At 43.5% G+C, this 26050-nt stretch overlaps 1 protein-coding gene across 1 annotated transcript in view; it reads right to left on the reverse strand.

Moving 5' to 3' along the window:
* nav3 (neuron navigator 3) overlaps window positions 1-26050 on the reverse strand; it is a 235654-nt gene that overhangs the window by 156090 nt on the left and 53514 nt on the right. The gene's annotated exons all lie outside the window — the stretch shown is intronic.

Genomic DNA, 26050 nt, shown 5'->3' on the forward strand with positions numbered 1-26050 from the left:
GGACATTCCGTCAGAGCGTTCCTGAGATATTGCGTTCATGAGACTGGTACACATATAAGGTCCCAGTGACCTCTGACCACCAAAATCGTATCACTTTTGTGCCAAAGTTGAAGAAATTCCCCCAAACCGTTCCCTAACATATATCGCGTTCAGGTGAATGGGACGGACGGACGGAAGTACAGAAGGACAGACAACTCAAAATCATTGCTACTGCCTAGCACGGCTGTCGCCAGCTATCGTCAGCTGCGGCCCAGAGGCATAATAAAACACGAATGAGCGACCAGCGAAATGAATGTGTGGAAGAAGGATACAGTAAGGACAGGAAGCAATAAATCCTTTATCAACGCTCATCTTCCTGGCCTGAGCAGAGGCGAGATGCTGATAGCGGGTGTTAAATATCCAGCCAAGTGCTGCTGCTGCCTGCAGTGAATCACAAGCAGGGGACGCAGCCACATCTGCAGCCCGCTGGAAGACGAATAGCACAGAGGCAACCAATGAGGGCCTGTGCCGAAGTAATAACCTGTCTCTTAAAGTGGCCTGCGGTTTAGCCGATAAAGTGTGCCATTCAGGAGTGCTTCAGGAGTTACGTTGATCGGCACGTTGATCCAACATAACTTGCAGGAGACTGGATTAACCTTTCTTCTCACAGGCCTACTTTTTAAGTGGGCTGTGCGGTTGATTCTTGAAATAGGTGTCTAGATTGGTTTTGTTTATTCCGATTCATGTCAGATCTAGATTGTATATTTTATCTTGTATGTACAACTACTAGTCTAGATACTACCTTCTACACCTCCACCTGATTTTCTCTTATTGGTCCATCTTCCAGCTGTCAGGCTTCAAGTGTGCTGTAGCCTACCAAGCCACACTGAATCACACAAATAGGTGTAACAGCGCACACTTTCGGGCAGTCGCTCTACAAAGCCGTTCACAAAGTTAATAGCCTGAGTTGTACACAAAAAACAAAAACAAAAAATTGGACGCAGTCCCTCCTATTTTTACTTGTCATAGCAAGAAAAGACCAGGTCAAACAAATGTACCTTTGCCAAGGAGATTATATTCCTGGGTTTGGTTTGTTTATCAGCAGGATTACAGAAAAACTATGGGCCCAATTTTCATGAAACTCAGTGGAAGGGCATGGGCATGGGCCAAGGAAGAACCCATTACATTTTGGAGCGGATCTGAATCAAGAGGCAGATACACACATTACTTTCCCTTTTGTTAATATTGCGAGCTAGTACACGGCATTGACAGAGGTCTGTGCTCTCCGATTGCTTGTCTAGTTATTAATGTCTGCTCTGAGAAAAAGTCTATTTGGGTGTCGGAAAGGTGAAAGATGGTTTCAGGCATTCTTCAGACGCACTTTGTTTGAGGCACACTGAATCCTTGAAAGTGATAATTACTTTATCTTAATGGTGGGTCAGTGGGTTATGTTTGCCCCGAGGTGCGCTAGGGCAAACATACTTAACTATACTGTTTGATTGACAGGTGATCGGCAAGCACTGAGCACCAAAAATGGGGAAAAATTAAAAAGAAAAAAAAAAAGTTTTGCAGAAAAAAAAACAACCCACCATTAAATATAACCTAAACAATGTTGACAAATATAATGACTGTGGCACACAGTGGGAACTGAGGTGAGCGATGCAGAAAATGTTCCTAAAAATAAACTGGAACTTCATACCCACGTTGTTGCAAAAATGTTGCAAAACCCTCCTTTGATCGTACCATCACAAGAGTTACATCACAACCCCTCCTCTCTGCTTTTAACACCCACTGCTGTCTGTTGACATTCTCCCTCTCTCCTCCCTTATCTCACCCTGTCTCCTACTTCCTCTCCGGCCTCCACCTCTGCTCCCATTTCCCTCCCATTTTCACCTTCCTTCCAGTACTTTCTCGCACATTAGTCTTTCGTTACCATTACATCCTGATCTGTCTTCTCTCTATCCCCTATTATTCCTCCTCATCTTCCCCCAGATGAGTGATCACAAAGCCATGCGTGTACCCTGGTGGGATATTGAAGGAGAGAAGTCTGGTCTCTCATATGAGATAGAGGGAGATGATGAGAGAATCAGGTGCTTTGTCTGGATGACATAATGCGACTGAATAAGCAAAGTTTCACAGCCTTATACAAATACAATTCCCTGCCTCTCTCTTCCCCTTTTTCTCTGTGAAACTGTCTCCTTTCCTTCTGATCATTCTCCGTTAGACCTTCACTTAAGAATCACCCTCTCTTCTTCCTCTCGCTATCTCCTTTCGCTCTTCACCCTTGTGTCTCCGTGCAAATGAAGAATATATTCCGATGGGGAGGTTTGGTTTCGACATCTCAGAGAGTAACAACTCAACAAGAGGCAACAGGGGAGATCCCGGGGTGTGTCTGTGATTTACCTCCCCAATATAATGTGGGTCGGCCAGCAACTCATTTCGCTCACGGATGGATTCTCGATCGAGACCCTGAGCTCCCCTGAGCTGCAGCTGTACATTTGACATATAAATATACAGTATAACTTATACTATTTCATGGAGGCTATAATCCAAAATGATTTTCAGTATGGAAGGTGGGGATCCAGTGGGAGTCAAACTCCCAACCACGTAAATCAGCAGGCAGTTTGGATTTCTCAAAATGAAAACCACCTTACCCATAAACCTCTGGCTTTGCTCAGTTTGTTTTTAAGAGCAAGGAGAAGTATAAGAGCTGACGAGAAACTGCAATAAAGGCCAAAATACACTCTAATCAGGTTAGACAATGTGAGCTTTTAGTCACAGAAGTCCCGTCAAACAGTGACATTCAAGGTAAAATGCAGATAAGATTCTAGTGATGATAAACGTTTTTATAGGTTATGTTTGCTGTGTTTTTCTGCGTAATCTGCTTTATTTAAACTAAAACAATTAATTTAGATATGTATAGCTTTTTTTAATTTCTTGACTCAAGTTATTGCTCAGATGAAACAAATGAGATAGATTGATAGGTGAATTGTAGAAGTTGCGTTTGTCACCTTTGGACCAAGCACCCTGGAGGAGCGCCGGGCTTTGAAGAAAACTTTACATCGTTGCCAAGCGGGGGGATTACAACTTCCGGGTCGGTCATATGACGCCATTGGACCAAAAAAGACATCTTTAGGTGTATCAACTTCCCAGTAAGAACACTTGAATGGCCCCTATTTAAATCATCAGGACCTACAAGTTGTAAAATGCACTAGCAGCTGAATCCAGAGTTATTTTACTCCTCCGTTTATGTGAATGAGACCGAGGCTGGACTGAGGACTGGGAGCCGGGGTTAAAGGAAACGCTAGTGCACTTGTTCTTTGGGCAATTTAATTCAAATTTCATACTCTTTTTTTGCTTAATGCAAAGAAAAAAAGGCAATTCATAGAAACGGGGCCCCACCTCTAACGCTGTATCCAATTCTCTTTATACATCCATGCTTTGGACAAAGACAGGCTAGCTGTTTCCGGTTTCGTGCTAAGCGAAGCTAACTGGTAATATTTACCAAATTATCAGACTTCTCAACACATTTTTCTGCAAAAAAGCAAACAAGTGCATTTCCCAAAATGTCAAACTATTCTTTCAAAGAGTAACTGCACCAAGCTATAATCTTGCTCTTTCCACAGCCCGCAGTGCTACATGTACCTTCTTCTTTTCATTTTGAACTCTTTATTTTCTAAGCAAAGAAATAACTCGTAAAACGCACTGAGCTGCACTGCACCTTGTTGCGGTTTGTCTGCAGCTGATCGGATCACAGGTCACACTCATGCTTCTGGACAGCCCGTCTCTCTGTCTGCTGCCTCCGTAGTCGCTGCAGTGTGAAACAGCAGCACACAGTGTCTATGGCTCGAGGTGGAAGTGGGACTGTGTGTGCAGGCGTGTGTTTGAGACAGAGTCCCTGCAGTGTCTGGCTTTAGCAGCAGTTAATCCTAACAGCCATGGTGTGTGCAATTTAAAGTGAGTGGCTTCATATAGTATAGTTAAAGCATTAAAGGCAGAACATACTATTATCTGGATACAAAACTTTTCAAACAAATATCTTGATTGATCCCGAAGTAGGACTGAATTGTTACCAAATCAAAACATTACAACACAACCAAAAATCTGAACATTTACCAATGGCAGTTTTTACATTACCTACATATCGTGGATACAAAAGGGCACATCTGTTTAAGAATTTGCCCACTTCCAAACTAAATTACTTGAGTCTTGTAAGAACTGGCTGTTTTTATTATGAGCTCCTTTTTGTCCTTGTCCTTCTGTTCCTCTGTGCCTTTTCCATGCCATCCATCATCCACTGTGGTGACCGCAACCTTTCGACTGAAATATTCTTGGCATCACAAAAAAAGGCAGAAAAAAAAAATCAATCATCAGGGCAAAATTTGAACTGGCTTTGACGGGGACGAGAACGAAGGAAAAATCTGCTTTTGCAAGTGATTTTTTTTTTTTGGGCAACCCCTTAATTATCGCTGAAACCCAGAAAGTTCCATATGCTTTGAGGCCATGTGACGTCAAGACGTCTCTCTTCAAATGAGACAAAATCATAAAAGAAAAAAAGAAAAAAACAGTGATTCATTTTCACCTATAAAAACTGCTATCCCAGGGAAAGCTTTGTAAACGATACGCTCCTCTCCGATGGATGGTTTTGAATATGTGGGCCCCTGAAACCTTAGACCACGGGGCCACTTGGTTTTTGTGGAGCGTGTCAGTAACCCCCCCCCCCATCAGGGAGAAAGCGATATTTTGCAGCGACGGGGGAATTACCCTCATCACCACAAACCTCATCTCAATACCCTAATATACAGAGGATCTAGTGAGAGGGGAGGGGGGAGATGAAAAGAGAAATGAAGTGAGTTATATCAAATGAAGCTACTCTCTATCAAAGGCAGCTCACAGATCATTGTAAGGACAGAGAGGGAACAAAGCCAGCTGCCCCGTGCACTCACACACACTCTATCTGCCTCTAACTGTCTCCCCCCTTGTTATTTGTCAGCAGGATCAGTGGCTCTGATTGAAGTGGAATTGGATCCACGCTGGTCTATCTGGTGACCAGTGCCCCCACTGGAAGCAACATCTGGCAGGATTGGTTTTAACCTTGACTGCCCTTTGCCCTCCTGTCTTGCTTCACTGAGAAACAATACCTCTGCAATCACCTCTGCTACAAACATTGCTCATACTTTTACTGCTTCTGAGTTACGTACAGTTACTCTTCTCAGGCCCTACCAGGACATAAGTACAAAAATGTTGAGCGTGGCAGAAAAAGTCAGATTTGATGGAGGTCGCTGGTTAGAAATTGGTTACGTTAGCATTAAGTCCGTAGCATAGCTGGTTTGTAGGATTTTAATACTTCCAGTTTGCTGTGAGCACGTCCTCTCACATCGTGCCTCTGAACGCTCACATTGCCAGGAATGTGCGTCACCTCCAGTTCCTGCAATACCTAACTAGTATTGGAGGTAGTTCCCACAACCAGAGTGACCTCAGACTGGCCAGGTAAACACCCGCTGACCCTCGGTAAACAAAGCCAGCTATTTGGTGAACACAGGGCTCCTTATCTCAAGAATCCGTCCCATGTCTTTTAAAGTTAGGAGTACAAAAGCACGAGCACGCTCCTTGAATTACACCTTTAGTCATTAGAGCATCTGAAGCTGCAATTAGACCATCAAAGGACTAAAGCTCCATAGTATATACTATAATAGTGAAAATGATAATGAATGCTAAATGAAATAATCTACGAAAGGAGATAAAAGCTACATGTTGATAACCTTGATGCAATGTTTTGTTCTTGATTTCAGAGATTGACATTTCTGCACATCTGGCCCTCTAATATAACTAATTAATTGGAGTGTATTATGTATTCTATTATCTAAAAGAAAGCCAACATACCTATATTCACTTTTACCATGGATGGATATACTTCATATCAGAAATCGGGACACTGCGCGGTTGACACGTCCAATTTTCCACACCAGTAACTGAAATTTTTGCACGGCTCCACAAACCTCAACAAGGAAATCAACTGTCAGTTTTGCATGGCTCATCGCTCACCGATCGGACACAGTCAAGCTGTCAGTCAGAGGTTTGTCTGAAAGTGTGTCTGAAAGCTTCCAGGAGCTGTGCCAGCATAAAGTCCTCGGGGGTCGACCTTTGCCCCTGACCATTTGTCAAACAAACAAGTAGTAATGCATCTCTAAAACTCAAAAGATACCTCACCTCACCCTGAGCTCCGGAGGAATGCGGCAGCCGGCATGTTGGAAGGCTGTGCAACAGTGAAGCACATCAAAAGCTGATATGGTCAATTAGTTCTGCAAAGACTGAGGGAGAATCAGAGTGCTGGGCTTTGCGAAAAGGGGGGCTTGGTGGGGTTTTAGAGGCTAAAGTGAGAAGTGACTTGCAGACAGTCAATGTCCCAGCGCTCGTGCAAGTAATGGGAATAGAATTGAGCAACTACAGCTGATTGATGATCATTGCATCAATCCCAAATAACAATTGCTTTAGATTTATTTTTCTTGCCTGCTGTTTTACTCACGTTTGAAGGGCAATTTACCTCCAGTGGCTCAAAATGACCATAATATATCTGCAGGGAGCTAAACGGACTGTTGATCGATACCAATGACTCAATGATTCAGAATCACAGAGTGTTTTGTCTCTGAACATCAGTGCATCCTTTTCAATCCATACAGACTCAACGTTCAAACCAAAGCTATAGCCAGTCCTAGACGGATCATTCCTTTCCTCGCTCACTCACTCACTACTTGATTTGTTCCAAGTCATTTAAGGTACCAAGAGAACAAGGGATAGGGAGGAAGAAAGCAGAGTACATTTCTGACAAAAACACAAATGAGGATTTGATTCATTCTGCCTTTGGAGAGATACAGGGTCCTGTTGGCTCCGTTTTAAACCACAAGAGTGGTTTAAAAGACTTGGCCACAATCAGAATCCCTTTGTCCCCTGAGAATAATGAATACAGGTAAATATGTCTTGGTGGCATTGGTGCAAAATCATTTCAAAGGTCATTTTGTGGCAGAAAATGGTGAAGATTAGAGTATCACTAAAAGTAAAACGAAGCCTTCCAATCGTTGATCACAGTGTGATCTGTGTACTACCAATTCCCAGACCTGGGAAGGACATTTCCTGGTACCAAACAGCATGCCCGAGTCTTTGGCTTTTGTAACCTGTCTTTGAGGGTTCACCTTGAGGATCAAACCACCAGCTGGAAGCTGAGCTTGTGTGTGTACAGCATGACTGAAAGGAGCCAGCAAACAAGCCTCCGTGACCGCTGGTAAACACAATTAGCATGCCATAAAAGATGAATGGCGTGTCTGTGTAATTGTCAAAAGGAATTATGCGCTGGGAACAAACCGGAGAAATCTTTGTAGAGGGGCGACGCTGTCAAACAAATTACGGTTTGACAGTATTCATCCCGTTTTCTGTTCTCTTCCTTGCATATTGAACAAAGCAGAGGCTCGAGTAAGCATGTTTGTTACACATCATTAACCACTGTATCATGTTACATTGCCACTAATGCGCTGAGACAAATCTCCTTCCCTCCAATGTCACTGATAAGCTCTCTGTATCTCTTATCTCGCCTCCTAAAGAGAATCAAACATTTGCCTCATTAGGATATCAAAGTCTTAATAAAGGCTCTTTATCTCGTCCCAGCCAGACCCAGCTAATTGAATCCAGAGCCAGATAGCGATCTAGTAAGTGTGTCAGTGGATTAGTAGAGCCTGGGCACCATGGTAACCCAGGAGGAGGAGGAGGACTGAAGTTGCTTCCTGGCTTTTTTGCTTCCAAATGACTCTGCAGAGCGTCCTCGCTCAATATCCGCCTGATAACGCTTCCTTCCGGAGGCGAGAGCCACGATCCATCATCTTTCTCAATATGCGTCAAGCAGGAAATGAGACCAGATGTAAAACATGACAGTTCACTGACTTGAGACCTCTTTGTTGCCAGGCCATTGTCAGCTTGTATATCTGATGAAAACAAGAAACTTTTAATTTGGAAAAGAAAAGATGAACTCCAGGGTGTCTCTGTGTCTTTGTGAAGGTTTCATACCCTTCTTTTATTAAGTTTTGTTTGCTCCCTTGATTTGTCAATCTCAACCCCCTCCTCTTCTGTTTGTGTGTCTTACATTCTTGTTTGCCTTGCTTTTATTTGCTCCTCCGTTCTGGATCGGAGGATGTGTAATCATTCGGCACCGTGCAGCGGTTGCTGGCAGCCTCGCTTTGTCAAGGACCTTGAAATGTGGGGAGAGTAACTTTGACACAAAGTCATGCAGCCTGCCGAGATCAGGACCTTGAGAAAATCGAGATGTTGCGGTGAGACGCAACACCACGACTCTCGAACGCTTCTGGTCACGAGGCGTCAGTCACCCCTTGTCTGGGGTGTTGGCCTTAACTGGCCACAACACCAATGTATGGTCAGAGAGATGGTCAACATAAACGGCTTCATGAGGCATGTTTTTCCTTGGGCTCTTGGTGTTGGATTTTCTGTTTGGTGGGTTTAATTCGTTCTGCAACTATCCCAAAACTTCTTCCCTTCATTTCAAAGATATTAGGCAGATGTCAGAATGCATCATTTTTGTGCACTAAATGATTTTTCACTTCTGAGGATTTTGAAGGTTTCACAAACTAGGCCCATATCGACTGGTTGTGTTGTTGCATAATGGCAGCACATAGCGTAGAAGATGCCCACATGAGAATACAGATTGACTGGAGGAAAGATATATTTGAAGTCATTTTTTTTTACTTTCACTATTATATTGCTGCTTGATTCTGGACTTCTGTCGAATCACATAAATCCATGCAAATCAGTAACTCTCTGATCCCTGCCAGTCCTCTCTCTTCCCAACATTTCCTTTCTCATGAACTCCGACGGTGTCAACTCCTGCTTCTCCCAGGGGCATCTTCCTCTTCCTCCTCCTTTCTCATGTGAAAAATGGGCTTCTCCATGCTCAGAGAACGGTTACAACACAGGAACTACTGCTGGCCGAGGCAATCCCGCCTGGATATCATCTCAGTGGTTGCTCAACTATGGAAGTGCATCTTGGGAATGTGCTTAACGCGTGAATCTGGAGACCCGGAGATAATGAGGATAAGCTAGAGGCTGGTTTGTAGTCTTCATTGGAAGCAAGTCTCATAGATATCCAATTAGTCCCTATTTCCTGTTTTCAAATTTTCAAAAGTGAGCTAAATTATAGAAAAATGCAATTGTATTGCATATTAAGCCAAAACAAGTGTGCAGAAAATTCCTCCAGTGATTTATCTTTACTACCCTCAGCTGCCGTGTCGAGCCGCCAGGTGCAAACCCTGTCTTAACTGGGATAAGCACACAACAACAAGCCAGGTTTGCTCAGTGCTGAACTGGATACAAGCCTGTAAAATACATGAAAAGGCTACGGCGGGGAGGTGATTTGAAACGAGCCGGGCGGAGCTGGAGAGCTTCCAAACAGGTGCTGCTGAGCCGGCGTCCAAACAGGAGGCTGTAGGCGAGTCAGACAGTGTGTGTGTGTGTGTGTGTGTGTGTGTGTGTGTGTGTGTGTGTGTGTGTGTGTGTGGTGGGGGCTGGAGGAAGGTTTTTATGCTTATTATATTATCTTATCCTCTTGGGAACTGGTTCCTGATCTGCTGCTTCCTGCTTCAGGGGAAGAGAAAGGACATAGTTGGACAGATAAATGTGGCCTAGTCAAAATGATTGTGTGTGTGTGTGTGTGTGTGTGTGTCTAGACAGGAGTTATGTCTCAACTACAATTTTGAAATCTTAGCGAAGTAAAATGTGAATCCACATGTTTCCATCGATTACTTTTATGGCTATGAAAACATGACAAGATTACATAATTAATCAAACCCCAATAACTGATACATCACAGTAATTCTGTGGCGGCCTCCCACTTGAGTGCGCAAAAGGCCGCTTCTGTTTGTGCGTTTCTGGAATCTGGTAGAAAAAAACAGGCGTCACAGGCGGACTGACAGGTATGGATGGGCGAGTTATTGTCGTCGGTGCTTTGCGTTGCAGGTGGGATTCTGAGGAACCCAAGCCGACCACTGGAGGAGACTTCAGAGGAGAATGTCAACATCGACGGCCTCTCAGACACGCGCACGCACACACGCACGCACGCACGCACGCACACACACACACACACACACACACACACACACACACACACACACACACACACACACACACACACACACACACACACACACGTGATCGCCACAAATTTTAAACTCGTCTTTGAGGTTTAACAGGGATGTTTTGCAGCCAGCGCACTCACACACCCACAATAACTTCAAGTGCCGGGATTGTCTTTGAGGTGTATCTTATTTTGTCCGCTAGCTCTCACATAAACACACACACTCACACAGTACATAGTGACAAGTGACACGGTTGTCTTTGTGGAATATCTTATTTCACCTGTTAGCGCTCACACAGCTTCAACTGCTCTGTTTGCCTTTGTTGCATATCTCATTTCGTCTACAGCTCTCTCACACACACACACTCACACACTCTCACACACACACACACACTCTCACACACACACACACACTCTCACACACACACACACACACACACTCTCACACACACACACACACACACACACACACACACACACACACACACACACACACACACACACACACACACACACACACACACACACTCCAGAGGCTGCGGCTGTCTTTGAGATACACCTCCAGACTCTTCTCAGGAAAAGACAAAAAGTCTTTTCTAAGAGTTCTGGGCTGAGCGAGGCGGCCTGTAAACTCAGGTAGCATCACAGTGTGACTTCAAACGCAGACGTCAGACAGCTCTCTGTCTGTCAGAGCATGCTGTGTTCAGACTGAAGACACTCACTCAATCACACACACACACACACACACACACACACACACACACACACACACACACACACACACACACACACACAGGTTAAATAAGCCAAAATGATTTTGTCTCATTTGACTTCTTCTTTTCTGCAAAAAGAACGGTACATAAATACTAAACACTAAAGACTTTCATTAAAAGAAGACTGTTGTAGTGGGTCACTGAAACCTTTTCCCAGCCCTCTAGATGTTGTGTATTTAGATGTGCCTGCAACAGAGCCAAAGCAGTTTACTCTTCCTCCTTCCTCTGATAACAGAGCGAGTTTGAAGGCTATCTTTCAGCCAGATCCGACTTGAAAAGGCACTTCTAGTTGTGTCTGTGTGACAGATGCAGGAAGGCCAGACGCTGTCCTCCTCGGTCATTCCTGTCGCTTCCTGCTGGGACGAGCCTCGACCTCGCCGGGGCCAAGGCTGCTGAGGCAAATCCACCAGCCACCCCCATACACACAATGAAGTTTAGATACAGACTGATACACAACCAGCTATATCTTGCCAGCATGTCTTCCTTGTTCAGTGGTGTTGGTGGCAGGTGAAGGCAATGAGAGTCATGCTCCTTTTCACAACATGACGGAGCAGCAAAGACCCGAAAAGTTGTACAGTTGTGAGACTTACAACTTGGTGGTACAAAAGAAATCATTGTGCTGAACTGGATACTTTTCCCTACTTGCTTATCTGGAATAAACTATTTTTCTTGTTCTCTCTCAGCTGGATAGGAAGGATAAGTCTGATTGTCTACTTGAGACAAATCCCCAAAATTTGGCCCAGATGTATGTATATGACTAAGTGCATTTATAATGTACTAAATAATAATAATTCATAATATTATTATTATTAACTGATTAAAAAAACAACAGAAGGAGAAAAAAAAGAATAAAAAAAACAACGGAGAAAGACGTATTCTTTCTTTCATCAGAGCAACTGGTGGAGGAAGATATGAGAGATGAGAGCACTCTCACAGAAAGGAAAACATCACAACACCACATTAAGCAGGAGACTTCTCCAGCCACGCAGTAACAAAATAGGCTGCTATTATCATGATGAACTGCTGAGCTTATGAATCTCATAAGCACGTGCAAATATCGGCAAGCGGCACAGATACTGAGACGGGCGGAAAAAACTTGCTTAATTATACATTTCTATTCCTCGCTGGGTTTTGTAGCCACGGGCCAGAGAAGAGCCCTCGTCTTAGCCACTGTGTCTCGCCATTCGTCTGTTTGCCCATTTTTGTCCACCAACTATAAAAGCTATAAAATGTGAATGAAACAAACAGCAGCTTAGTGCAAAATGAACAGGGAAGAAAACAAAAGGAAAGAAGCAAGAAGGTGCTACATGACCTGCGTCTTAATCAGCCTATTACGGTTCCAGGAACAGAGAATTATCCTCGTCTCCATTTCCCTGCCCTCTCTCCCATCGCCATTTGCCAGATAGCTCTTCACGGTTCATGAATATTTTCCTTTCCCTTAAAGATAATGCCGGTTTATTGCAACTTGGTCTTTGGTTTTGTAGTTTTGGCTATCTTTTCATTTATTTATGACGAACACTGGCGTACCAAAGTGTTTGCTGAGGTCTGGGAACATGGCAACGCTACAGCAAAGTCTGATGGGGCGAGAAACCCTAGAGGCCAGATGATGAGACAGGTTGTAGACATGCTTACAGTTGGGCCAACTTATCAAATCTAAAATATTCCTTATTGCACAGGAAGACTTGGTTTTGTGCCTCTTTAGCGACCTTTTTAGCAACGTTGCCATGTTCTGAGATCTCAGGAGCTAACTTGGTGCAAAAAGTACAAAATTACGTTCCCAATCAACTAAACTGCACTTTCAACTACGTTTTAAAGGAAATGCATTTTTTCCTGGATTTGAAACATGTGATTCAATTTTGTAAATTGAAATAAAACAAAACATAAAACGCTACAAAACTACTTAGGTTTAAGCAACACAACTATTAGTTTACTACTATTATAACTGTTTGTAACACATCATGTTTTGGCTTAAAATGACTTCAAAATTGAGAGAAAACAAAACAAAAACGTAACAACAATCTCACGTGGGACACAAACAGTAGTCTCCTGGGTGAAACACCAGGCGTGTTTTCCGTGGACTCATTTGAAACTTATCTGTGATCTGGAAAGAGTTGTATGGGAACGTGGCTTTTAGCAGACAGGGCTGCATGTTGAGTACAATGTAAGTATTATTGATGGAAATGATGGCCAAAAAAATAAAAGTAAGACCCAAGATGAAATAAAGTAGAATTACTCTTTAATTGTAATGAGGCCATTTCATGCTCTCCTCCACTTTGCAGAGCAGCTAACGCCAATGCATGCGCTAAACAGCAAAAGTATTTTCCCTCTCGAAGTTTGATTGCTTCATTTGCATATGTGTTTATATGTTAAATCAATATTATGAATGGATGAGGAATGTTTTATAGCAGTAAAACCAGCTATTTATCCCCCATCTGGTCTCATCAGCCCATGTTTGTGATGTGTTGTCTTTTATTAAATTCATTCCTCATTGAGAACGGAACTGAACTGTGAAGTGGATCAGAGCTGGTCAGAGAGCCCAGTCAAAAGTTGATTTCTCTCCATGCGAAATATCTGCGAACTGGCAATCGAAGTCCTCTCACATTCCCGCTATAAAAAAACGGACCACTGAAACAATTACGACCGCATCTAAATTAGCCCCGCTGCACCCTCCCTAAAAAACACAATCCATCAAGAAATGTGAGGGAGAGCTGCGGTCTGCATTTCCTCACAGCTTAATGAAATGCCTGGATACAGTCTGAAACAGCTTTCAGCTTCCCAGAGGAAAAGAAAATCTACAGAAGGCTATCAAACAGAGGTCACTTTGCTTTGCACAATCTCCACACATCAGCGGCGTTTCCTCACAGATGTCCTCCTCAAATATTGCAATTAAAATTACACAAATCAATGCCCTTGTCTCAATCTCACTATACAACAGGCCTGCGGAAAAAATAAAAACCTCCCTCAACATTCTTGCGCGGTCTGCAAACTGACAGAACGTCTGTATCTGTGCCATATGCTTTATGATATGGGCTCTAAATGTAGTCAAGACTGTTGCTGTTTATTATGCTGCTATGAAACCGTTTCCAAGTAAGCACTGTGTCAAATGTGCCTCTGGCTGTAAAGACAAAGTCCTTTGAGGTGCTGGATTTTCTTAGTTAACCTGACAACTTGCAATATAACGACGGCACCAGACTCAGGGAACACGATTCTTGCTGAAGTATCCTTGAAAATAGTAAAGCCCAATCAGGTTCAGGGGGTTCGTACAAATTGGCAACTGGTAGGGTGTTGCAAATGTAAACATACCGAATGGTACACAACATTCTTAGCAACAAAGAGTCTACAGCTAACATCTATGTAAAGCTGTACTTGGGCACAACAGTGTTTAAGCTAAATGCTAACTATGGCATGCTAACCTGCTCACAGGAGCAACATGCTGGTGTTAAGCAGGTACCATGGGGGACATCTTATTTTGCATTTTAGCATGCTAACAATTGCTAATTAGCACATAACACAAACTACAGCTGAGACTGATGGGAGTTTTGGAACACAAACCTTATTAAAATATATCCTTAGAAGTGAGTGTACTAATGAGTGTTCATGGCAATCCATCCAATAGTTTCATTTGAAACCACAGATGCGGGGGATCATAAGAGGCGACTGTGACAAAGTGGTAGAGCAGGTCCTCCTACAATCAGAGGAGCTGCGGTTTGAACCCCGGCTCCGCTTCTCCATGTGTCCTTGGGCAAGACACTTAGCCCCAAACTGCTCCCGTATAGGCTGTGCCTGCGGTGTATGAATGTAGGTCAGTTCTGATGGGCAGGTGGCATGCTCGCCCCTGCCATCAGTGTATGAATGTGTGTGAATGGGTGAATGACATGTAGTATTATTATTGAGTGGTCGGAGACTAGAAAGACTACAAAAGTGATATACAAGTCTTTATCAGAGTTACCAGGGTTCATCGTCTGGTAACTATGAATGTCTGTACTAACTGTTGGGCCAATCCATTTTTGTAGACGTTGCACTGTTTCACCGGGTAAGTGAAAACTTTGACCTGCTTGTGGCAATAGAGGAAAAGTTTGGGGATCTCCAGAGTCATTAGGATTCATCCTCTGGGGAACAGGAATGCCTGCACAACATGTCATTGCAATCCCTCCAATAGCTCTACAGACAGTAGACCAAAGTGGTGGACCAAACGACCACTAAAGTCGATACAAATGCTGCTACTGGTAGCCAGAGGCTTCAAAATTGACACCACTGTTTGAATTAGTGGTATTGCCCCAATACATTTGTAAGCTTTCCAGGACCGTGGTACAGAAAATAGACTGTGGGTATTGAGAGCATTTTGCAATTCAAGAAACTAGAAACTTGAAGGAGTTTTTTGTGTTGCATTTGAGAGCTAATTTCTAAGGACACTTCACATGTTGGCATATCATTCCTAATGACACCTAAAGAAAGCCCCCCCCCCTCGAACTTGTGTGTTTACAGTATGTACGGAGTCTAAGGACGTGAAGCAAAACCTTTGTTAACCACCCGTGCCTCTCTTTCCCTCTCTCTCTCCATCTCTGTTAGTCTGTAATGCTCTCTCATCCACTCTTTCAGCACTTTGCCGACAGCATCAAGGCCCTGCTCTCTGAACTGAGCAGGGCCTTGATGCTGCTAATGTTCCGTGTATCTGCCTGAGGGAACTCACAGTGTCTTGTCTGTGTGAGTGAGTGTATTTCTTTGAACCGTTGGGTCAGGGTGATGGAAATTCTGACTTCTAAAAATCAATAATACAATGGAGCAGGCCTCAAATTGACTATTCCAAGTAGGAAACTGTCTCCACCCCAACTGTCCTCAAATTTGACGTCAACACAAAAGCGCATTATTTATTACTTGTTTATATTGCTAAAAGTAACAAGTATTCCACGCCGAGCACTTCAGCCAAGCTAGCCAAAGTTGCCAAATACTATTGGCAACATATACTGGCGGTGGCGTGGGTGAAAGGATTTCTTACGGGCGTCTATGTTTCCTAGTTCTTTTTTTCTGAACTGGTCCAATAGAACAGAGGTTGCAACTACGAGCCACTGGCTGATCAGTTCCAGCTTCTGTCTCAAAATGGAAGGGCAACAAGACACAGAACAGCAGCTCCTCTAGCAACTAAAGCACATTCAGGATGAGGGAGCTGACCAGATAATGTGTGCAGTGTTTACGAGGCTGCGCACAAGAGGTTTGAGGCTCCCGACAGCTGATCGGCATAAACAACCCCTATCAGCTGACCCCAGCCTGTTGGGGCACAGAGCAGGCGACCACTTTTGAGATTTTCTACGATCCTCTAAGTTCCAGACATTTAGAAAAGCCTGTTGTTTGTGTCTCTGGGCCTGAGAGATAAATATAAAATAAAAAAACATTGCTGAAAAAAAACGGCTTTTGAATTTTTGTGATTTACAACGAAAACATGTTGCACCATAAAAAAGCGCCTCTTGGGCCGCGACGTGTTTGCAGCGGGCCGCGAGTAAGATTGGATCTAAATCTGGATTTTTAAACATTTTTATTTATCCAGGAAAGGTTGTCTTAGCATGCAACAGCTCTGTACTTCATACTCACAATGTTCCACGCTTTCATGTCTGAAGTCCTCATCTGTTGGCTGCTGAGCATCTCCAGCAGACGACTTAGACGTCCAGTGCCTTGCTCAAGTGCACTTATGCAGACTTAAAAGCTTTTTAATTTAAATTCCCTCATCCCACATTGAAACCACAGTGCTTCTGTGACCTCTGGACTGCCTTTTTCCTCAAAGCTTTATGCGACTGAATGAAAACACTAGCTGTAGAAAGTGTGTTTGTGAGAGAGAGGATGGTTGCATGGTGGAAACTGAAGGTGGAGTGGAGGACAAACAGAGAAAAAAAGAAATCTGCTCTTTCACAGTAAAATCTCCAAGTTAAAAGCTTAAGAGGAGGCTGTTGACCGGATGCCAGGGAGTGAAATCAGGAAGTGTCACCAGTGGGCTTTGCTGACGAAGACTTTGTGCGATTTTTCCAATGAGGACAGATGGAGGCTCGCCGCTAAAGAGAACTTACTGGGAAGCCTGTGCAGTCGTGACGCAAGAGGGAACATAATTCCACATGTCACAGGGCATCAATAAATATGTTAAAATATTTAAACAGATTTCCCTTAATTACACCCCTTCTGACCTCTGGATGCCATGCTGCTTTCGGGCCGACCACTTCAGGCTTGTGTTGAAACAACCGCAGAGTAATTCCTCACGCCGAGCGTCCAAGTTCGGCCGGGATGGTATTATACGGCCTCACCGGCTCTGCAGCCACTTCCAAGGCAAACATAATTTCACCCAGTGCGGCTAATGCTCCGGCCCAAAACGTCAGCTGAGGTGTCTTGTGCCGAGGACAGACAGAGTGCAGCCACTAAGTAAGCTGGCTGCTGTCTCGGCTCGGTGTTTGAGCTTGGCAGATTTGAGGACAGCGGTGGAAAATGTACCCATAATTCCCTCCTAATGTTCCACCCACCTCTTGATACACTGACTGTCTGCTGACAAAATGACTCATTTCATCTTAAATGTCCCTCTTTCCTCTTACCACCTTGTCTCTTTGTGGTGGTGACAGCTCCAACTAAAGCAAAACACTTAATAATGTTAAACATTACTTGTATAGTTATTACACGTTAAGATTGATTCTGATAAACTAAGACAAATGGAAAAAAAAAACAGGTTGATCCCTGGCTCCACTAGTCCATGTCGTTGTGTCCTTGGGCAAGACACTTAGTCCTCATGGGCAGGTGGCACCTTGCATGGTTTCCCTGCCATCAGTGTATGAATGGGTGATTGATGACATGTAGTGTTAAAGCGCTTTTATTGGTTATAAGACTAGAAAAACGCTATACAAGTACAAGTCCATTTACAGGTTCACTCAGTGAATGGCGGCAAAACACTATTTTACATTCCTGCTTTTAACTCTGAGGTCAAACTACCCTGAAACACTACAACGATTACAAAAAATCACTTTCATGCAAACTAAGTAGAGAATTTAACAATGCATCTTTGATTCTACACAATGAGACAAAAAAGGACAGACGCAGGGCCGTGGTTTGACTTCAGGAAATACTGCAGTTGTAAACACCATGTCAACACACTCACACACACACAAACACATGCAAACCCTATCAAACTGATAGTTTTTTCCCACTGCTCCATTTGGAACCGTTATCCTTTCACAAGATGAAAAGTTTAAGAGAGCGTGCGATGCGAGGCCTGCTGCTACAGCCAAACATTGGAAATGTCAACTTCCTGGCAAGCACTGATCACCTTTAGTCATCATATTGTAACGGCACTTTCCCCCTTCAGGCTTGAGCATAATGGTAGTGCTGGTGAAGCCTTCGCCGCTGTTTGCGGCTGCGATATTAATACAATACATACCGCAATACCTCCTGGGCAAACTGTTGTGTGTTGCTCTCCAGATAAAGCTAGCAAAATGCCTCTGTAAGTCACTGCCAAGGTTTGGGGTCTTGTTCTCACCAGGGCCACCCATGCTAACGCTACAGTGTGCTCCCGCGGTGCTCCGAGGCACTACTTTGACATTTTCAGTGGAACGTCTGTGAAAATGTCAGACATTAAATGGAATAATCTCCAAATCCTGTGGAATGTTAGCACCTTTGAAGGGTAACTGGTTTGTGGGGTCATTTGCAGCAGTTACTGTATATGTGGGCAAATACAAAGCAAGCCGGTCATTATATCATGACCACTTTCACATTGGGGTTTGGACTTGACTGGTCGGAGCTTATTTTGCAATAATGAGTAGCTTACTGGACATTAGCCTGCTGCTACACAGCTACTGGATAAATAGACTGAACACACTGAAACTCTTCCTTACTAACGATTTTCATACATGATAAAGAAATCTACAACATCCGCAGGATTGCAGCATCTGGAGCTAGCACCCACAGGCTACAGTAAATTGTAAACAAAATGTATCCATGGCAGCATAAGCAGACATACACAGTATACACGCACTGTCAGCAACCTGTTGAGTGTACAGAAGGAGCTAAGCGCTATGATCAAGCGTTTGGCAGTTGCAAATTTTGATTGCATAACCTGCAGTTATTATAAAAAAACACACACTAGAACTATTGGGCCATAAAATCTGTTAGCAAGATGGGTGTTGAGCATACTAAGCTGTAAAAAATGTCTACATGCTGCTTTGCCAAAGGCAGAGGAACCCTCCCAAAATGGGGGTGAAGTGGGTTGGTATTAAGAGTAAACAACTCTGCTATTAAAGAGTTACAGCCCAGGCTTTCAGCGTCAAGTGCTACTCCAGAGTGGAGACCTGGGAAAAGGAGGCTCACACACACACCCACACATAAAAGGCAATCGCACGATCCTCTCTCTTTTTCACACACTCACAATCTACTCACAGTGAATGCACACATACAAATGTACACAAAAAGAAGGGCTGATACACGCTTTAATTTCATACACATGTATGAATGCTAATTGGTAGCATGGAGTGTATAAAAGGTAAAAACTGCAGTGCAAGTTCCTCCTAAGATGTTTTACAAGGGAAAGAAACCTGCAGCAACCACACAGTTTAACTTTCCAGCCTGCTTGAAACACTAAATATTAAGACTACCGGGCCTTATCATCATGCGTATAGAGGCCTCACCTGAAATCAATGAAAACTCAGTAACCAAAAGAGTAACTGGACAAATGTGAGCAAGCTTCACAAGGTGCGGTGTGCACCTACAGACAAACTTTCTACAGAGCAGCAGTAACAGTCTAGAGATGAACCGATACCGGTGCTGATACCAATCCTATACCTACTCAAAACGCCAGATCGGGTATCGGTGACAATCTGGTATCTGATACCATTATTTTTTTTTATCTAACAATTCAGTCTATCTATACCTATGAATTTATTTTGTTTAACTTAAGCTAGACGTTGCCTTACACAAAAAGGAACAATCCCAGACTCTTCCACACAGTGAGGCTTACAGCTTATAAATTAAACACTGCATGGATAGGTACTCACCCTTAACTCTCATGGAGTCACCTTTGGTTTGTTCTGGCCCTCCTAAAATACCTCTACAATGAGAAGTAGTGAAGCAATTCCCCTACTGAATTACATTACCATCTTAATAATATTTGTACTTGAGCTATCAGAAGTTGTTGTAGGTAGCTTCTGCTTGGAGGGAAAGCTGAACAGTCTTTTAACAGAGCAAAGTTTTGTACTGGGACACTACTAGGCCAATCCGAAGGAGAAATGAGGAAATGGAGGTGCGCTTTACCAGCACACACCCTGTGGTTTTCCATTCCTCCCTACCATCTTTGTCCGGGTCGGGTCAGAGCAACGGATATCCTGTTAAATTAAGCCCTGGTTTTATATGTCGAGCCTGTTTGTGAGTACCAATTAACCAAGTCAATCCTGCTGAACACCCACTGTTCTCAATGTATTCCAGCAACCTTCATTCTGAGAGAGTGAGAGGAAGGGATTGCTGGGTGGGAGAGTAGCCGCTGCTGGACCGACCCAGATATCTGTCATCGAGTGGAGGTTTGTTGGATGTGGAAGAGGACATTACCTTTCAACCCAAATGCCCTATCTCGCTCTCACTTTCTTTTGTGTGTGCCGGGGAAGAAACACTGTATGGGATTGAGCAGTAGACAAGCCAGAAGGCCCACTGAGACCAGCCCTTCCTCCTCCTGCTCATTCAACACATCTGGGGAGCAGTACAGCGATCACGAGGAGAACTCAAACATCCTGGTGAACAGCACAGTCAGCACAAAGACCGGACCCTGCGGACTTAGTTAGTGTAGCCAGTCTGCCTCGGGTCTGCTGGTACCAAACATAAAAGGTCCTCCTCCAGGTGCTTCATACAAATGGCCCCATCAGATACATGGGAACAACAACAAATCAAGCTTGAATATTCACACTGTGACGTAGGCATCACCTTTGTGTAAATCCAACAGGATAACATGTCCAGCTAATAGCAAATATAAAATATTCACATTCAAAGCCCTTGAACAGCTCTTCCACTGGCTGAGAAAGACATTTCATCTTTCCCACACTTCCAATACTGTCTGTCCAACAGCTTCTCCCTCTCTGCCTCTCCTCCCTGTCTGTGTTCTGGGCTATTGTATAACACACACTGTATATGCTGCTACCTGTGCCAGAGGCTCCTTACCCCCTAAACGCTGTTACTCAAGCCTCCTCCCCAAGACTAATGGTCCCTGTCAAGCTCACGGAAATTAATATCAACTAACGCTGATCTGATGACAACAAGGGAAGAAGGGGTTATGTTTGCTGGTTTCTGTACCATAAACCTGCTCACACTCAACCAGACACCCTCTTAGCCCAGTGAGCTAGTCGCCCCCCACTTCTCTGTGATTCCCTGTGCATGGCTCGATGGATGGAATGATTGTGGGCGGGATCCAATGTTGGTCAAAAACAAATACACTCCAAGTCAGTGGACCCCAAGGATCATTGCGTATTACAAATTTCCAAAGAATGGTTAGAATTGTACCTCTGTAGGCTATCCTGTACATTAAGCACCTGGCCCACAATGCACCCACCTCCCATTCCCATAAGATCAGCCTGGAATATGCCATTAGACTTTTACTCTAAATCCACTTCCTCTCCTTCTTCGTCTCTCTCTTCCGCTGCTTAATTCAAATGGCTTGACTCCAACTGTAACCTAGAGATTAATAGAGAGAGAATATTGAGCTCCTTAAATCATGACACACGGCAGTGTCCCTGACACAACTACCACTATTTGTCCTCTCCCTTCAGGATCACACTTTTCCTTCCCACTGTCCCAATTTCCTGCCGCCTCCGTCCTCTTGGTATCTTACATTCAGTTGTCATATGCACAAAGCCATGAGGAGGGAGCCAGATGCAGAGAGCGATTAAGGCTTTAAACCTGAATGAAGTGCCTGCATCTGCTTCCAATCCAGAGGCAAGCTAACTCCTACCATCCCCATCTTCTTTGAATAAATACTGAATAATAAAGGAAACCCTCCCTTCTCTTGAGTGGCCATCCTTCTGTCTGATTGCTTTCAACCCTTGTACTTCCTGGTTTGTCAAGGGTGGAATGACCTTCCCTCTCTAGTTAGGACAACAGAGTCACACGCCGGATTGGGTCATGGGCAAGTACCGTGCATCAGCCTCTCCACATGAATCATATCCTCTTGGCTCCCTCTAATTGCACTTAAATAATCTTTTCTATCCCTCTCCTTGACTGTTCTCCCCAGCGTAATTCTTTCCAAGCACTTCCCCTTTTAAGTTATAATTGTCCACAAATTATCCTTCATTGCTGGCAATTAACTGTGGCATTAAACACAGCAATAGTTATATTTTGTTGGTAATATTGTTTGTTTCCCAAAGGATAAGAGCATGACTCAACATTATTTTAGGCAGTCAAGAGGTCCCCTGTTCAAATCCAGCAGTGGACCTTTATTGCATGTCGATCCCCAACTCTCTCCCCCCATTTCCTGTCAGCTACCTAGTACTGATTCTCTAATAAAAGCATAAAATGCACTAAAAATACTAAAACAACAAATAAAAGAAGCTGACATGTTGCTAAAGTTGGCCAATGTCTTCAAAAGAAAGAAATCTTACACATAACCTGTCTTGGTTTTGCTAGATAGAGGCTTCCAGCTGAACTTTGTGAAGTGCTTGTAGAGGAAAGTAGCGTGGAGCAATACAAAAGCCTCTTGTCGTTTATCTCCGAAGGGACAGCTGACTTTGGTCGTACAAGCTGTTGGCATGTGGCTCGTTAGCACGTGAACCTTGGTGGCTGCTACAAGGAACCTCTTGTCCTCTTATTACGACTCTTATTAGTAATGAGTCTCTTCAGTCCAAGATGGCCGACAGCCCTTCCTCATCATAAAGGGATTATGAGGGAAAATGTTTGCTTGTTTGCACAAGCTTTCTGGACCACCACAAATCTGCCTTACAGGCCAATGTTTGACCTGAACCCTCAACCTATGAACCCATCGCTGAGGCAATGACCTTCCAGTGCTGGCAGAGACAAAGATTCTCTGTGTATGCATTTCACCTCCCCTGTGCCACGTGATGAGGGCCATTATACCATTTAGAAGATTATGCCAAAAAAATATCAGTCTTAAGAGTGCTATTCATCAGCAGCAATAGAGCAATAGAGAAGAAATAGTTCCTTGTGTGGCAGGGGGAAAATAGATCACAGATTAACAGACTCCCATTGGTTGTAAACTTTGGCAATACCACTGTCCTCGTTGCGGATGCAATTCAAAAGACCCACTGCTTGTTTAAGTGACAACAATCAAGGCTGTTGGGTTGGGAGAGGAAATGAGCAGAGCTCCGAAAAAGCCTCAGAGGATGCATCAACAAAAAAACGTGCGTTGTTAAAAGCGAGAGTATGAGCTTTCACGTGGGAGTAACAACAACAGCAGCCAGTAAATAAAACCAAACTCCAATGTGTGCCTGGAGACTGTGAGAAAAGTTGCTCTGGCCCGAACAGCAGAGCTTTGCTGGCCATGTGGGGAGGCCAATGGAGGGAGGAGGGAGGGGAGAGGGGAAAGAGAAAGGGGAGGGTGGAATTAAGCTTCAACTCTCCATCTCTGGAGACTGTGTCAAGGGCCAGTAGTTCATGCTCAACACTCATTAATGGTAGAGTTAACACACTTTATGGGCAAACTTAATACAGTGGAATGGCAGAGGCAATAGGGTTGTGATGGTGAGGCGGAAATTACTTTTTTTTAAATGGAGAGGTGCTTTGCACTTTGGTGGAAAAGAGGCCCACCTGCAGCCCAGAAGAAGAGCAATATGAAGACAGCAGAAAGGCAATAGAACAGCCCCGACAAGGAAGAATAGGAGGCCAGTGTTGGATGGATGTAGATCATTAAGACCTGGCTTTGCAAAACATGAGACTCCTCACATGTGGTACTATAATGATACTATAATAAGCTGCACTGAAAAAATCATCACAACCCAGCATACAGTAGATTACCATTAAATGTGACGTATAATCATACCTATGGGTGATTGAGACTCTCCAATGCACTTAACTTACATGTCTATAAACCGTGGGAGGCAACACACTTGTTCACGGTGTGAACACGAAAACCACATAAAGAAAGAAATAGTGCCAGGAATCAAGGCCAAGTTCTTCTTGCTGTGAGACAGCTTCGTTGAAAAACTAAACCACCGAGCCTCTAAGCAGTGAAAAACTGCTTTGTAATTCATATTACTGTAAAAGACCTCATTTTGTTTTATTCCATTTTTATTGACGCAGACGCGCAGACACAGACAGGCACCCACAAGGCTCCAGTTGCAGCTTCACAACATGCAGTTTCACACTCGATTTACCGCCACCAAAAGGCCACGGACACATCAAATGCTGCCACGCTGCTCTGCAGACGGGCCAGAGGCTGGAGGGGTTACGCACCACTGCGTCAGCCTATGACTACATTGGACATGCACGATGTTTCCCCTACTGTAAACCTCCGAGAGCCGTGTCTCAGTGCGTCCAGCATCGCACCAACACTGCCAGGGTAACACTAGAAATGGCCAATTGACATCTGCCTTGCATTTCGGAAATAAAATCTCTCGGGTCTCCAAACATTCCACCATAACCACATTCTAAATTCAGACTAGGAAATAGTTCCTAAAACTAATGGACGGCTAAAAAGTTTTATTCACATTAAAAACAAGTTGTGCCAAATGATGATTCCCAATGTGTTTTTTGGGGTGCTTTGTTAAGCCTTTAAAGATGTCTTCTTTTTTGTCCTAACTTAATTTCCACCTGTAGCAGATGATATGACCTTTTCTAAGACAACGTAAATCCACTGTGAAGGTCAGGGTTTTGATCCAACTGGGGCCACCTACCAGCATGCACATATGTGACTTTCAAGGCAATTTGAACCAACACTTCCATCAAATGCACACAAGAAAATCCTCTTACAGCTTGCTGCTGCTCAGATTAAACATATAGAAATATATGAGAAACCATAACAATTTCCATTTGGCATTTTATTGGCTCTTACATATGCCCTGCAGAGACAAAATGCAGAAAATAAGAAAAACTGACATGTCTGGATTGGAAAAATAATGAGAGCATAGATGCTGGTTGTGGGTAATGATGAGTCTAAAGTGAGGGCTAACCGCTCCAAAAAAACATGTGTGCTCGCTCTGTTAAGTGCCCCGTAAAAGGTTGTGCCAAGGGAGGGTACAGCAATGAACCACCACCCAGAATCCCACCAGAACCAGCTTTTTCATCAAGCCATCTGCGCCTGCAGGTCGGTTTGTGTTTTCTATTTATTTATCAAAACCAACCAACGGTCAACCCGCAAATGTGGCCCATGACTGGATGATTGATGCTGTTTTTCAGCAGCTTTCCATTTCACATTCAAACTGCAACAAACATTCACACCTGGGAACTACCAACTCAAACCACACTTTTTTACTAGAGCAAATAGAGATGACGTTTTGGATTTCAAACTAGCAAACATATGAACATCTTCAGCTGATGCCCTCCCCAAAAAAACACAACTATCCGAGCATTTGAGTGTTACATTTTTTTTTTTTTCTGAACTTCAACTTCGGTTGTTGCTTATTTAGTCGTGAACAGTTAACGTCATAAAGAAATGTACGAGATTTGAAACCAAGGTTTGAGTGGCTTTGAAGGATGTGGTTATGATGGTTATGATATACAGTAATACAGAGAGGTAAATAACTATGCTACACCCCATCCAATCCTATTCATGCTGATCAAGTAGCTGTTATTCCCTATATTATTTATAGTATTTCATAAGCCAATATTATTTACAGAATTTAATCAAAATAAAAAAATATTAATAATTGGACTTTAATCAAATCAATATTTCAATATTTGAGGGAGAATATCTAATTATAAATGACCATTTGTGTTGTATTATTTTTTACTTTGAGCAACTTTGGTGCATAGGCAGCTCAATCTTCACTTTCTATGACCAGCAGCACATTCTGTGCTGAGCTTGCTTCATGAGCGGTTTACTCCGATTCGTTTCTGACAGCAGGAAACAACAATGCTTAAAACATAAAAACTGGGTTAAAATCGGTCCTGCTCCTTTAGCCCATACAATAGGTTCACTCTTAGCCTGTGCATTTAACTGCACGTCTATATAGTCACAGTTACTCCCCGTCCGGAGCACCGCTCTTCACCCCAGGTG

This window comes from Cebidichthys violaceus, unplaced genomic scaffold, assembly GCF_023349555.1.
Source record: "Cebidichthys violaceus isolate CVI_PGR_0920_01 unplaced genomic scaffold, fCebVio1.0.p SCAF_21, whole genome shotgun sequence".
Taxonomy (NCBI): Eukaryota; Metazoa; Chordata; class Actinopteri; order Perciformes; family Stichaeidae; genus Cebidichthys; species Cebidichthys violaceus.